The sequence below is a fragment of the Ochotona princeps genome, chromosome 17 (assembly GCF_030435755.1).
Source record: "Ochotona princeps isolate mOchPri1 chromosome 17, mOchPri1.hap1, whole genome shotgun sequence".
NCBI classification, from domain to species: domain Eukaryota; kingdom Metazoa; phylum Chordata; class Mammalia; order Lagomorpha; family Ochotonidae; genus Ochotona; species Ochotona princeps.
The window spans coordinates 23,591,496-23,607,561 of NC_080848.1; the positions used below are offsets into that span (position 1 = coordinate 23,591,496).

At 37.9% G+C, this 16,066-nt stretch overlaps 1 long non-coding RNA gene across 1 annotated transcript in view; it reads right to left on the bottom strand.

Annotated features, from left to right (window-relative positions):
* LOC105942145 (uncharacterized) overlaps positions 1 to 16,066 on the bottom strand; it is a 228,345-nt gene that overhangs the window by 80,339 nt on the left and 131,940 nt on the right. The gene's annotated exons all lie outside the window — the stretch shown is intronic.

The window sequence follows — 16,066 nt, forward strand, 5'->3', positions numbered from 1 at the left end:
TTATAAACATAATTTTTCTCAAAGGCCAAGATTTTTCACAGATATTATTTTTATGATCTAGTGATACTAGTTTTAAAGGATAGATGGTGGTGATGAGGTGGAGGCTAAAGAAGAGGTGAGAGAAGGGAGAGGAGAGAACCAACGATTTTCAAACCAGGTTACCTGAGTTCTATTTCTGGCTCTAGAACCGGTTCTGTGGTATCTACATAAAGTAACATGTGTTTGAGTTTCTCTAAACAGAGGAAAATAAAAGCTTCTGAAAGATCTCAGAATCCTAATTAGCTTAGGTGACTTCATTTGCTTAGCCTAACCAACTCCCACTTTAGCCTAGGTGACTCCCATCACTCTAATCTGAAGTTGCACACGTGCTGAGTCATGATGACAGGACATTCTTCAAGTAGTCCCCTTTAGAGATAAGACCCTATGTAAATGAGGGAGTGATAGTTGACCGATAGTATGCTCATAGAGATGACTTTATGTAAATGAGGGATTGATAGCTGACCAAGTGTATGCCTCATAGAGATAAGACTTTATATAGATGAGGGAGTGGCAGTTGCAATTCTGATTGGCTGAAATATAGCTAACCAATCATAAGTGTGACTGTGCGGAATCCCCCTGAACTGAATAAGAACCCTGTGATTTTCTACCTCGGGGCTCTCAACCAGGAACTGGTGCATCAGTGACGGTTGGAAGCCCAGGCTCGGACATGCCAAGCTTGCATAAATCTCCCTTATGCGCTTGCATCAAAGTCTGACTCCTGCTAGTTCCTTTGGGGAAGGCCGGAGCCTGAGAGACGAGAGCCTGCTGTCGGGAGCCTGCTGCTGAGCCTGCCATTGAGCTCCAGGCCTGCCGCCAAGCTGCGAAAAGGGCTATAACACTATCATGGTGGCTGACACTGCCCCAACAGAATCGGGATGCATAGAAGCCCGGTTGCGTGGCCAGCAGTCTCCACCGTGATGGCTTGCAGCTGTTTTCGACAAGCCGCCACTAAGCTGCCGCACGGAGGCAGCGGTGGGTTGTTGCAGGTGTTCCTGAGCTGCTTCTCCGGCAGCTGGCAGTGAATGGCAGCTACCGGTCGCTGCCCCGGTAGGTCCGGGCACAACACTTCCTCTATCATTTATATAATATTAAATGAGGTAACCTATTTATAGCATTCAACAGAATATCTGAAATGTACAAAGTGATAAGTGTTGCTTTTTAGCATAATTTCATAGAAGTAACACCAGTACCGCTCTACTTATAAACTTGTATCTTTATTCAGACAACTGCCAGGGTGGATTCTCCTACTTACCCTGGCTCTGAGTTAACAATAGGTTTACATCGTGTAGGTTCTGATGTAGTGCTAAAGTCCTCTCTCCCTCTCCGCACACCCGTCTTCCTTGCCCTTAGCTGTGGTTTCCATGTCTATCGCTACAACCAGTATCGTTCCAAATACACAATCTTTGATTATGCCCAGACCCATATGTGGAAACTTTCCTTCAGAATGCAGGGATGAGTGTGACACCAGGGTAAGTTGCTGCTGTGACGCCTGCAGCGATAGCAGAGAATCTCAAACCAGCTCAGCCACAGGTTTGGAGACAGAGCATCACAGCTTGAGTGTTCGGGTCACACATATAAGAGGCCAAGATTGTGTTCTAGACTTTCTCTTTCAGGCCTAGCTCGGCTCCAGCTGATGCAGCAGGTCCCCAATTCATCAGTTCTAGTATCCTTCCACATTGCTAAATGTTACTATTCTATTTTAGTTATATGACATTTCTTCTTTTATAAAACATAGACTGTACTCTATATGTACTGTTTTCTCAGACTGTGTATACAAACTCTTACCAAGATATTCAGAGATCTCATTCTATCTGAAACAGTTCTAATCATTTAAAACATATTGAGAAATGCTTCCAAGTCTTTTCTTCTCCTGAGGCAAAGTCTCCACACTGCTTTTAATACAGGTGGCAGATTCTTGAATCTTGACAGAATGAAAGGTAAGCACAATATCTCTATGCCTTTAGGCTCACGGACCTCCAAACAGAATTCAAAGTTCTTTGCCACTTCCCTTGGCAGTCATCTGTGGAATTCCTTTTCCGATTGTTCATTTGTCAGAATACTTCACTGTTGTGGCCTTTTCTCCAGAGTACAATAGTTTGCTCTAAGCTGCCTCACTTTTCCTCCCTCCAGTATTGCTGATTTTGCTCCCTATTGTTCCCTCCGTCTCCAGGACAGCATCGGACATGTGTGGGACACATTCAATAGAACCGAATGAGCCGGATGAAAATTGCTTTCCTTCCAATCAATTTTAGGGGACCTACGATGAGAATGTTCATTGAGGAAGATAATACAAAAGCTGTGGAACAATCGTAGCTAAAAATGCTCATTCTATCTGTTACAGAGTAGAAAAGCTAAATAGAATCAAAAAGCAACTGCTGAATTAAAATATTCATACTTGAACATAATTTCATTATTAAACAAGAGTCAGTTTCCTGTAACACTGATGATGTTTCATGATGGCCACAAAACTAATTTTTAAAATGGATGCATGTATCCATAAATTTAAAAATCTGTGCATTTAATAATGTTTTACCTGTCTTTCATCAAAACCTTTGAAAGTTTTAATGCATGTTACAATAAGTAATAAATGTATCTAGTAGACAAATGTCTATTAAATGCCAACATTGATCTCGCATGTGTAACTCATAAGGCCTATCAGGTTTTCAAGAGAACTCACGGAGAGAAACAATCTGCTTTATAATTAAAATAAGAAAAAGAAGAGGAGAAAACCCTATTTTCCTTCATATTTTTGGTGACTATTAGGCCTCTTCTAATTTATAGTCATTCTGATATCACTACTGCAAAAACAGTAATTGGCAATAAATCAAATGAAATGAACTTTCAGGCAACCCAATAACAAAACACCTCCACAAATTTTATATGAACTATAACAAGTCTCCCTCAACCACACTTTCAATGATAATTTTGTAAGTCATACTATCACTACAAAATAGACATGTATTATTTTTTTTTGCATAAGTATGTTGCTCATGCAAAAAGTTAACCAAAATGCCGACAACAGCTTAATTTGATAACAGTGTATAAAAGCCAATGGAGGGAAAAAAAAACCACCTGGTGATTAACAAATAGTAAGACTCCTTGCAAAAAAAAAAAAAAAAAAAAAAAATAGAAGTTCCAAGTATCTATAGGAAACATACAACTTGTTGAAGAGAGCAATCTTTTGCTATGGGTTATTTTCAGTACTTCTATTGAAATACTGTTGACTGTACCTGCATGGGCTCATTTCTGGGGTTTCTATTCTGTTCCATTGAGCTTCTTACTTTTGTACCAGTGGCAGACTGTTTTCTTTATCATTGACCTGTCTTGAAATGTGGAATTGTGAGTCCTTCAGCTTTATTTTTATTCTTCAAGATATCTTTGGCTATTAGTAGTCTCTTGTGTCATCTTTCCTAGCTCTGAAAAGAAAGTTTTGGGATTTTGATTGGGATTGTATTGAATCTGTAGATTGCTTTCGGCAGTATGGTCATGTTGATGAAGTTGATTCTACTGATCCTGAAACATGGTAAATTTCTCTATCATTTAACGTCTTTTTTAATGTTTCAATAATTTTCATTATAGAGGTCTTTCACATCTTTGGTTAGGTTTATTCCAAGGTATGTAAGAATTTTTTCCACTAGTTTGACTGTTCTTACAAGTTCTTTATCAACCATGGAGATGTTTGGATATAAGGCCAAAGGTTTATCTTAATTGATTTTGTACCTACTACCTTGCCAAACTCGCTTATGAGTGGCAATTCTGCTGCTTCTCCTATGTATAACATCATGCAATTTGCATAAACAAATATTTGACTCCCACATTTCCAATTTGAATTCCTTTAATTGTTTTTGGCTAATAGCTATAGTTAGGAATTCCAATGCTATGCTGAATAGCAATGGTGAAAGTGGACATCCTTGCATAGTTGGAGAACTTAGTGGGAAAGCTTCCAGTCTTTCAACTAGTATGATACAATGCTGTTGGAACTGGATATCCACTTGCAGAATTAAGAAATACAACACATACCTTTCAATATATACATAAATCAGACCTAAATGGATCAGGGACCTAAATCTGAACCCAATAAACATAAAACCATTAGAGGAAAACATGGGAAGCATTCTACAAGATACCTAGATATTTTGCTTAGGCAAAGACTTCTTCGAAAAATCACCAAATGCACAGGTCAACAAACACAAACAGAACAAATGGGTCTACAGAAATCTAAAATATTTCTGTACAGCAAAGGAAATGATCAACAAACCAACAGAACAGGAGAAAATCTTTGCACACTATACAACAGACAGGGGGCTAATACCCAGGATTTACAAAGAGCTTCAGAAACTCATCAACAGCAAAAATAAATAGCCCTGCTAAGAAATTAGCAGGTATTTTTCAACAAAAGAACAAATGTAAATGGCTGATCTATGAAAGAATGCTCAGGTTCCTTACCTATTAGAGAAATTCAAATAAAAACACATTGATGTTTCACCTAGCTCCAGTGAAAATGGCCCACACTTCAGAGAGAATGTATTGTATGCCTCGTATGAGACCAGTGTAGTTTGAGATTGAGGTGAAAGTGATTCCCTAATTTCTGAAAATAACAGTGGTAGGGTGATAAAAAGCTTTGACTTAGACTCTTTCGACTCACAGGTCTAACTCCATTTCTGGGTATAACCTGCCATTAATCTTTACCTAAACCAGATATGAATAGCTGATAATATATTATTGATTATTAATTCCGAAAGCTATTGATGTAAAAAAGCAAATTAGATTGTTAGCAGAATACTTCTTTTAGTAGAATATGCCTTTTGTAACTTCATTACCTTAGAATTCTTTGCATTTCTTGAATCTACAGGATTACTAAAATAGTTTTAATTATGCAACCAATTCAAAACATTTTTTTATGATTGCACAACATAGGCAGCTGACTGAGAAAATGTTGAAGGATGGAATTCTACCACTATGCATATAACCTTTGCATACCGGAAGTAGTTATGTGACCTTCAATTGCCTTTAGAGATTGAAAGAAATGAGTAATTTTTACACTTGATCTTAGCCAAAAGGCTGAGAAGCAATGAAATGAGTAATTTTTAAATGTTTATATGTAGACAAGAAATGGTTGTTTACTTAAAGACACTGATTGGGAAGAACTTTACATCTGATAATAATAGCTAATACCTGGATGAGTATTAGCGTCTGTCAACAGATGAATGACGAAGAAAATGTGGTATGTACGCAGAACGGAACACTATGTGGTTTTTTACAAAGAGCTTCTTTCTGTCTAGTGTTGGCTTGTTGAGTTCACAAAATGTATTAAAGGAAGTTGTTTACAGACTTGGGGTCAATTTTTTTTAATGTTCCTATCTTGTATGAATTTGTATGCTTAAGATATTCAATACAGTCCTAAGAACACAGTGACATTCCCCTCTTCAGATTTTAAACTCTTAAAAAGTGGATTTATCCCATTAATGAATAAAAACGCTTATTACAGTTGACTAAAAGATTGTTTCCTTTTTTACTGGTTATTGTTAGATCTTTCATAGGGAAATACCAACCGGAACCACAAAGTCATTTGAGCAGAAATAGCTCTTTGAATTCAATATGAATCAAATTCAAACAACTTTGTTTCAAATCAAGTCCTATTGTCTTCTATCTAGGCTGAAAGAAATGTTTATTCCTGAGATTTTGTTCCATAATCCTAGCCGAGAGTCATACAAATATTCTGGGAGATAGAGAACCAAGATTTCAGTGGCATGAACAGTTTTCTTACAGTCCATGTCTATAGAGGACATAATTGAGGCACCAATTATCCTTTTATACAGCATTCTTTGTTTTTCAATTACTCCCTAATTCTCTTATCTCATACCTATGAATAAAAGCAAGCTCTTTTGTGAGTTCATTCCATGATGCACCACGCAGTTTCTTGACATTTACTCATTATTTAGAAGGGCTTCAGTATTTGACGTTATGAGGACATTTTTTTCTTTCCTCTGCTTAGCCCAAGTTATTTTCCCTCAATTCAGAAACAGAGGAAGTTATTTCCACTTTCTCTGTTTCATCTTTGTGTCTTCTCTAACCTCATATACTTAAATTCTGCAATGCATGTGATTACTCAAAAAATGGAAAGGACCAATTTTGATTTCCCAAAAGGCAGCAACCGAAATAAAAGTGAGACAAAACTTCCAATTTGAAAAGAAAAACAGGAAAATATGAAGGTTTAAAAAATCATGTAACAAAATAGCTTTCATCCAATCCTAAAGGATTCATCTGGAACTTCACTAAAATTTACATAGACATTTGTTTATCTTTGGCCTTCTTCCCAAAATAAGACTTCTGTTTCTTAAATTTGTTCTGTCTGAATAAAGTAAGAATTAGTCATTTCAGAGTTCTGAAACACAACATTATCTACCAGCATAAATGACAGCTTCATAATTTTCTTCTTAACAAAATTAACAAATAAAATGAAACATTTTCCATAGTGTAAAGGTAGTCATTTGACAGACTGGAGTATTGCATTAGTAGGACATATTTGCACATGGTGGTCTCCCCAACATCATGTGGTAATATCTAAGGGTCTCCATAGATATGCAATAGGAATTTGCCTAACATCGTGCTCTGCCGTCATCCTGTTTTATTCTTATATTAATGTATACAAGAAAGGTGACTTCTTGACTTGCTGATATCTTATGTACTCATTAAATGTCCCATGGGTGATGTACGCTGAAATAAATATGAGAGTGTTAAATATTCCCTTCCCAACACACAAATCATCAAGTCACTTCCTTCTAACTTTTATGCCTCATTTAAAGTGACTTTATTTGTAGTTTACAGAATATTAGCATCTGTGATATGTAGCACCCCTCATATATAAAATAGTGATATTAACTAGTCTTTTAGATTGACTGTGCTGCTTATAGTTTAGGCTACATTCTCTATAAAGAAAATGTTGCAGTGGACGCTGGATTGGAAGTAACAGCTTTGTTGTAACCTTATCTGAGTAGTAGTGCCAGATAATGTTTTAGATAGTTAAAATATCTCCTGTCACTTTGATGCAAAGATTTAAAAATTTCTCAAAGTTGATTTCCTCGTACAAGAAAAGCTGGTAAGAGTAAATGAAAAGTAGAAACTTTGTATATGTTTATTTATTTTTCATTTATATGTTACTGAAAGTATTTCAGACTTTGATCTTAGAAAGCTCTTGCTGACTAAATACACTTAAAATTAATTAGAATAGCATGGGTATGCTAATATGGTCAAGAGACCCAATTTTCTGCCTGTGTTTTTAACGATCTAATGTATTACAGATTGATTTCAAGATTAATCCTATGGTTTAAATATTACTTCTTTTTGATATCAGCCAACACTTCCGTGCAGGTTGGCTTTACCTAAATGTCCTCTCACCATGGTTTTACCTACAGCCTGTTGACTTTCCAACAATCAAAGCAACAACAGCAATAGCATCTTTCTTCTAGGAGCAAGCCTCCACCAAGGAGGGCTGCATTTCCCGACCCTAGGTTTGATTTTCACCCTCCATTTGGCTGGTAATCACGGACTTGGTCCTATCCCAATACTTGCTAACAGCTCTTCTGTCAGTCTGTGAGAAAGCACTAATTCCTTAGTGACTTCTGGGATGAAGTACCTTTTAGCTGTCAGAAGTTCTGTAAGCATTAGTTTCCATTTCAAACATATATATAAAAGACACTTTGGGATATTATATTTCTGAAGACCACTGCTCATTAAGAAAAGATAACTTCTCTCAGATAATGTCCTCTCTTTTGGACAAAGCCCAAATAGCCTTCACATTTTCTTTCCAAATGTTGACCTCTGTGTTTATTTTCCTTATCCTGTGCCCAAGCAAGAGTAAATTTGGAATGCTTTTATTCTGTGTCCCTGCATTCACCCCTAAATCTCAACTATTCTTGAGACTTCTGAACCTATTTATTCCATCCCCATGTGTCAAGTGGGTACTCTAAGTTTTTAATATTCCCTGTGAGGGATTATGTTGGGTACAATGATTAAGAAACCACTGCTGGGGATACTCACATACCATGTGAGAGTGCAGCACTGGAGTCTGAGCTCTGCTTCTCATGTTGCTCTGTTGCAACTCTGCACTTTGACAGGCAGCAGAGGATGCTCCAAGTTCTTGGGTTCCTGCCCCCCATGTCAGAGACCCTGGCTGATTTTCCATCCCCCAGCTTCAGCCTGGCTCAGTTTCTGCTACTGCGTGCATTTGGGAAGTGAATCAGAGGACAGAAGGTGACTGCTTCTCTGTGTAAAATGAAGTATTTGTAAAAACATTTTTTATTTTTAAGAAAGATTCCCTTTGAATTCTGATAAAATCCTCTGCAGTGTTCTGGCTATGCGCCTCTGAGCTCCTGCAACTCTGAAGAGCCACTGCAACTAACAAACTCATAGCTCTCTGAGAAGATTTATACTCATTGCTTGCTGTCAATTCTCCGTTTTTGGTAATAGCCTCCAAATCAATACGAATACGGTGATACTAAAATCTCAGATCCAAAATACCAACCTTCAATCTGTTAAATGTCTCACAGATTGACGAAAAAAGTGTAGCAATAGTGTATATCAGGAGGAGTCACATGGAAAAAAATGCAACGCACAATTTTACCACAAAATGACTAGTCTATGAATTATAAGTATTGTGTAATAAATAGTCTCAAGTGAATTTTGGGCACACATTTTATTATTTTCTTTGGACAAATGTTTTGAGTGAAACAAACTTTCTGAAAGCTCTTGTAATGTTTTGCAATTTTTAAAAAAATTTCACCAATTTATTTATATGCAAATAATGAAAATCAATCTATTACAAATTCAGCTCTTATCAAGTAATTGATGAGGAAAAGTGATATACTGTTTTAATTTGAATTAATTCACTTAATTTAAATGCCATATTTTTAATCATTTCTTTCAACCAACGATTACATATGGCTTACAATGTTTCTGATGCTGCTTAAGAACTTAAAATTCAGTGATGAGGGGACAGAACAGACATAAAGCCTACTCCCTAGAAATTTATAATCTAATATAGCAAGAAAATTAAAGATGAAAATGGCACCAAATGGTGTTATAATTACAAAAATAGTAACTGCTGCACAGCATTAAAAAGTATATAGAATAGTGGCTTAACCTAATCAGGAGCTGAGTGCAATTTTCCCTGAAGTATTATTTATTCTTGCTAATTGGTTATTTAAATTTATTCTTTTATGAACTAGCTTTTCATTTCCTTTGCCTATTTTTCAATTGGAGTGCTCATCTTTTTCTAATTAAGTACATTAAAGAAAAATTTAAAAGCAAAATAAATCCTATTTAATGTCACAAGCAAAAGACTAAATTTTTTATTACAAATTGCTTTCACTTCTATATTTTGATATATCACATCTATATATAACAGCATTATAACAATATAATGTTGGATCATGTTTTTATCTTTAACAATAGCAATCTGTTATTGCTTAATATTTTAACCCTCTATTTTCTGCATTTTAACTGATTTTTGAATCTTACTCTAAAGGAAGATACCTGGCATCTGAATCAGTTGCCAGTTGCCCTAACAGTTCACCCTTGGATGGAGTGAAGGGCAAGGTCAGAATTCAGCCAGGACCTACTACATGAGTAACAGGGACTCAGTACTTGAATCTTCCTCTCTGGCCTTCCAGAAAGAGTAATAGCCTGAAGTCAGCATCAGCACCAGAGTTAGGAGTCTAGGCACTATAACAAACAATGTTTTAACTCAATGGGAATCATCACAGGCATCATAAGGCCTGTCCTTCTCATTAATGTTGGTGGTAAAGTGCTATTGCATTTTTAAATTTTAATTTTTGATTGTTAAAATTAAAAAAAATTAGCAGTATTTCCAAATATGATATAATATAGTTGTTAACATGATGTGGAATTTTTCCCTTTTCTACTATATTCCTAATGTGGAGAAATTTATTCCGTGTGAATTACCAAATTAAGCAGACATCTTAGGAATTGGGTTTGCAGGCAATGAAGGTATTTCTCTTCAAATTCTAGGCTATGAAGACAACCTTGAGGTGAGGCATATAAGCTGCCACCTATAGCAGCAGCATTCCACATGGGTGCCGGTTTGTGTCATGGTTCCTCCAGTTTTGATTCAGCTCCCTGCTAATGTGCCTGGGAAAACAGCATAAGATGACTAGAGTGCCTGGACCCTTGTCACACACATGAGAAACCCGGTTTATGCACCGACCTTGGCCTGACCGAGCCCTAGCCCATTGCAAACATTTAGTAACTGCACTATTAGATGAAAGATCTCTGTCTCTCCTGTTATCTAACTCAGCATTCCAAATAAATAAAACTAAATCTTTAAAAAATTTTTCGATCAATGATAAATATATAACATCACTGGGAGAATTAAATGAGTTAACCGTTTTATTAGTGAAGCACAAGAAACAATATAGGTGTTCACCGATTTGTTATGGTTGCTCTATAAAAATCACCTTCCAAACAAAATTTATAACTTCAAGAGCACCATTCCCACTTTGTCAAAGAGTAAAAGAGTTATAGAAGTCATGAGCATGAGTGCAACTGTGTTAAAATAACTTAAAAGAATATAAATGAACAAACTTAACAACAGTAAGCACCCAAGGTGAACTATTTATTATTTAAATATCTTAACTATTTAAAATAAATGATATATCATGCTATCCACGTTGAAGGATGATTAAAGTGATGAAATAGTTTGATATTTCAAAAATACACCATAGAAAAAATTCAATCTTAGATACACGTAACAGCACTATTTTTAGTCTTAAGTAGACAAGTTAGTCACTTCTCTAATAACTTCTCCATGTCTTTCTTCTGAAGTATAGCTGTACTTAGTCACTGAGATATGATTACGACATGCTGCTTTTCAAAATGAATGCTGCAAATCAAAACTAGGATCAAAGAATGTCTATAGCTGATGTCTTTTTAACATCCCTACTGGCCTCAAAGTGGTATTCATTAAGAATTTAGCTATGCTGTTGGAAACTGTGCTTTAGTGTTATCATTTGGTAGGATAATTCATCTATTCAAACTTTGAAAACAAGTATCTGAAAAAATGGGTGACACTAAATGTGCTTTCCATGGAATAGATACAAATTTCAGTAAGAAAGTTCATGAAAATAGTTCAGCAAAACATTTATGTAGTGAAATATTAGCTATTACATGAGATAAAATGTAATATAGATACTAAAAATAACTACAAATGACAAATAGAAATATACATATTTAAGGCATAAAACTTTGGCTCTAATATAGGTAAACATTATGGAGTAATTATAACTGTGAATCCAATGAACATATAAAATATTTCACATATTTACCATTTTTTTCTCTTACAAGAACATGCAAGATTTACCCTCTTAGCAAATTTCAAGCATGCAATGTAACACTGTGAAATACATTCACAATACTGTGTATTAAAACCTCAGACTAATTTGTTTACTATTGGTGGGTCTTTTGAGCTCCCACTCCAGTCCCATGCTTACCAGTGGGAACCACAACCCAGCCAGGGTATGCCCTTAGCTCCCCAACTAGTTGTGTTCCCAGCTATGAATCTTGCACATGGCTATCGTTGCTCCAACCCAGTTTGGCCTAGCCCTTCACCTGTCATTACGTTTGCATTTGGATGCTATATCCTGTCCTGACCCAATCTAAATCAAGACCCACCACTCACTGGCAGGTGCTGGAACCTGACCCTGCTACATCTGCTCCCCTACCAGTCTCATGCAATCTGGTATGTGTGACAGCCTAGTTGAACTTGACCTGTGTTACAGCCTGGTTTCTGTCGTTGCCAGTGAGGCAAGGTTGGCTCAGCCCTGCCTGGTCATCCCACTCCAAAGCCAGCCCACACATTAGCCAACAGTTGGAGATATCCTGCTTGGACTGCCCAACACCCAGGCCTAAAACACATGTTCACCAGTGGGAGGTGTGGCCCCAATAGATTCTCTGAGTTCCCAGGTTTCCCGATTCAGTCTACTCCCCAACCCAGAGCTCACATGCTCCAGCAGGTGCTAGGTCCTTGCCCAGCATAGCCTGTTACTCCATCTTAGCTTTTGTATGAGCTGGAGGATATAGTGTCCTGGCCAACCTCACATTCTGCGGTAGGATGCACGTGCAGGTGCTGCAGCCTGGACCTGCCCATTCTGTCACGAGCCCCAGCACCCATGAGTGTTGATAGGTTTCGTAGTCATTCCTAGCTCAGCCCAACACCACCCTGACTCTTAAGCTAATCAGCGGGACTTGTATTTCCACAGGGTTGGGCCATTTATCCTCCACAGAATCTACCCACTGGCCCTGGTTCTCTCATGTGCTGGTTGGTGTCATGACCCTTCCTAATGTGACTCACCCCTGTTCCGACAACTGAGTCAGGTACTGGGATCCAACCCTGCCAGACAGGCCCTCAGCTATAGCTTTTGTGTGGATTGGTGTGCGGCAGTCAGTGATGCTCTATGCTAAAAGCCCATCTCAGGACTCCTAAGTGGGCTCATGAGTCAATCTGACCCAAACAGATCATACTGACTCTCCCCTCCGAATAACCAGGTCTTAGTCCCCACGCTTGCCAGCAAGTTCGGTGACCCCGTCATTGGGAGTCACACAGGATTCATCCCTCACCTACACTTACATTGGCTTTATCCATTGATGTCTTTAGCAGCAATTACATATCCAAAACATCCTAGAGCTTGCTCCTGGCCCAACAGCCAAGACTCACTCACCATGTGGTGACGGTGTCCATGGGCCGAGTCCCAAGCATTGGGTCTTACCTGGCTCAAGTACTCTCCGCAAGCTGCCATGCTGCAGAGGGCTGCTGTCACCCGAGCCGAAAAGATCACACTTTCCTCTCCCTCTCTCATGTTTGCGTGGCACAATGGTAAGGGGTGAATGTGGGATATGTTACCACAACTAGGTTATTCAGGTAATGACTGCTGTAAGAAGTTGTATAGTTTATATTTCTTCTTGTTGAATACATTTCAATGTTAGCAATTTTTTCCTGCCGCTTCTAAAGACCATAAGGACACAATGAAAAACATCCATCTAAAAACACATCAGAAGAAAGACTTTGATAATTAGCAGAAAACACTTTGCATTGTTGATTTTTATGAGATGTATTAAGAAATCTACTATGGGTGGTTATATTTACATATAACAAGAGCAGCAAGAGCAACAGAGTGGTAAGATATTTTGCAAAAACTATTACCTAGATAGGATGTATTACTATGAGAAAAACTACCCATAAGACCAAAGGCAAGAATGAAAGAGAAATTTAACTTTTTCTTTTATGCATATTGTTATTCTTCATCTGAACCACACCTGATTATCTGTAACAATTGTAAGGTGAACTTCATCATTAGTATCTCCAAACACACGTGAATATTTTTCAACATTGAGCTTAACTTTGTTTTCACAAAATAAGAAAGCATTAACAAACATCTCTGTTCAGGTTTTTAACTTGTTTAAAAAGTTTTATTTTTTTTTTTGAATACCTAACCTCTTTTTAAATTAAATAACGTAAGCATGGTGCACACTGTGTTAATGCTAACAATAGTAGCAACTAGTAAAATGTGACTTCATGTGCTTGAAGGAAAACACATTTGATACAGACATTTTTTAAATGCAGGAAAGGTTAAGAGGTTATCAAAATCTGCCTGAGAAGCTTTTCTAAATTCCTGCTGTACTCACTAGAGACTCAAGTGGTTATATCTATGTGGATGCCCACGACTAAGTTGTAAGGCCCCACAACAGTTGGAGAAGCACTGCAACACAATGAAAGGATACAACTGCTTTTGCTTCAATGACACTATCATCTCAACAAATAGCTAGCATTTTAGTTCCCCTCAATTCTCCCAATATCAGATTAAATTTAAGCAATGGAAATATACACTTTCAAAATGCCTGAGTCAGCTTTGGTTGACACTGTTTCTTATTGCTTGTCTAAAGGACTTTTCCCATGGACTCATTCTTATCACAGCTATAATCATCCTGAAAAACGTTAAGTAACCCTCCCAGTAATTTTCAAATCCTTCCTCTCAGTAAAAAAACATAATGAATTCATTTGATGAACTTCTAAATTCTTGTCCACTTTTCTAGTCAATGAAACTAGCCAGACTTTTCTTTCTTTAACTAAAATACCTAAGTGAGTTTCTTCAGAAGGTAAAAAAAAAAAAAAAAAAAACAAAAAAAAAACTTATTTAGCCTACATTTTAGAAGTTGCCAGTTCAATAACTGAGGGAGCCGCCTTAGTCGGTTGCCTTGTGAAGGCTGGCAATATTGGTGCAACAAACATGTTAAGACCTAGGAAGTCAAGAGAGAAAGCAGACCCAACTGAGCCTAAGTAAACCACAATCTTGCTGGAGCTCCAACAAAGGACAATCTATGGTCTCCCTCTGGGCTCCCCTCCCAGCCAGCACAGTCACATCATGTCTCCATCCCAATTCAACAGTCACTAGTATGAATCCATTGCCTGTTAGTTAACATGAGATTTTTGGGTTTAAACATCTGTGTGAGTTTGAGGAGCCAAGTCTTTTCCAATCCATAAAAGTAGGCATACAATTTGTCCAGGGCAGGAGTTGACCAGCAGCCATGCTGGAAGAGTGGGCAGCAAGAGCAATTGAGTGGTAAGATACTATTGCTTTCTGCCTGTAGGGTGTGTAACCTCAAGCAGTAGCCTAACTTTTCAGGGTTCTTTTCTCCCTGGATGTACAAGTCACACTATGAATTCAGCAGGTCCTTCCAGCTTTCTCATTCTGTGGCTGCTAATCTCATATGTTCTGCTGGTGTTTTCTAGTGTTAGGTGTTACTGAAGCATAGTTTCAATATACGATTTTATAGTTTATTACATGACAGACACTTTTAGTGTTAGACAGAAATTGCATGAATGATGCCAAAAAAAGTCTCTATTCTCAAAATAACTCAGTTATAGTTGGTGGGCCATGGGGATAGGAACAAATTAACAAACTCAACAAATACATACTCATGAAAATATCTAGGGGTTTAAAGATGTTACATAGATGAATTCCTGAGTGTCTGTTTCAGATTGAGTAGCATAAAGTATCTCAAAAAATGTCATTTTTATGAAATAATGAGTGAGAACATGTTAATCATGAAAAGATTGGAGATTGCAAAGATCCTCAGGACCTGTTACTTTAGTAAGTCAAACACTGTAGAAGCTATAGATGTGTGAGAGAGTGAGAAATCAGCTCTAGAAAGTCAATTTAAGTCACAGTCATATCATGCAGAGTTTGAACTTCACCTTTCCTTCAAATGCATTGAGACCAACAAGCTACCCTTAATAATAATGATTTGGGGGTGGGGTGGCACAGCAGGATGGCAGCTGAGAATGTTCCAGGGACTGTCTTTCTGGAGACATGGGTTAGAATGACTATTAATACACCAAGCCACCTTTCCAAGAACTAAGGAAGCCAGTAGTGAGTGAAGAGCTCATAAATGTCATAAACCAGTGGAAGACTAGGACAGACATGCTACCATGTCCTCTGGCACCAGCAACAATAGATCTTACCTCACCTGCTCCTGGCCAGGACCAACATCTTACCAGGAAGAAGCAAACAAAGGGAAGCAGGTACTGTGACTCCAAGCAGATCTGGATGCAGGAAAATTCCTCAGTCATGGCTGGCTTGAAGTCCCACCTGGAAACACACCCAGTCTTCCAGCATGATTGACTGAACCACATAGGTGCTGCTAGATGTAGCAGTCCTAAAGTTGATGCCCATACCCCTGTGGCTATGGCAAAGTGGACAATGGGGACAGTGTAGCTGGGATAGGCAGCTCTCAGTGTGTGAATAAAACAAGCACTACCATGTAAGATTTCAAAGCAAAACTCTTGTGCACTGCATCACCTTTCCCAGCCACTTAAAAAGTATAGGTTGTTGGCCCAGTGTGAAGGCTCAGTGGCCTAAACCTCACCTTGCTCATGCTGGGGAAACTATATAGGCATTAGTTTGTGCATGAGAAAGTAGCAGAGGATGGCCCAGGGCCTTGGAATCCTGAACCA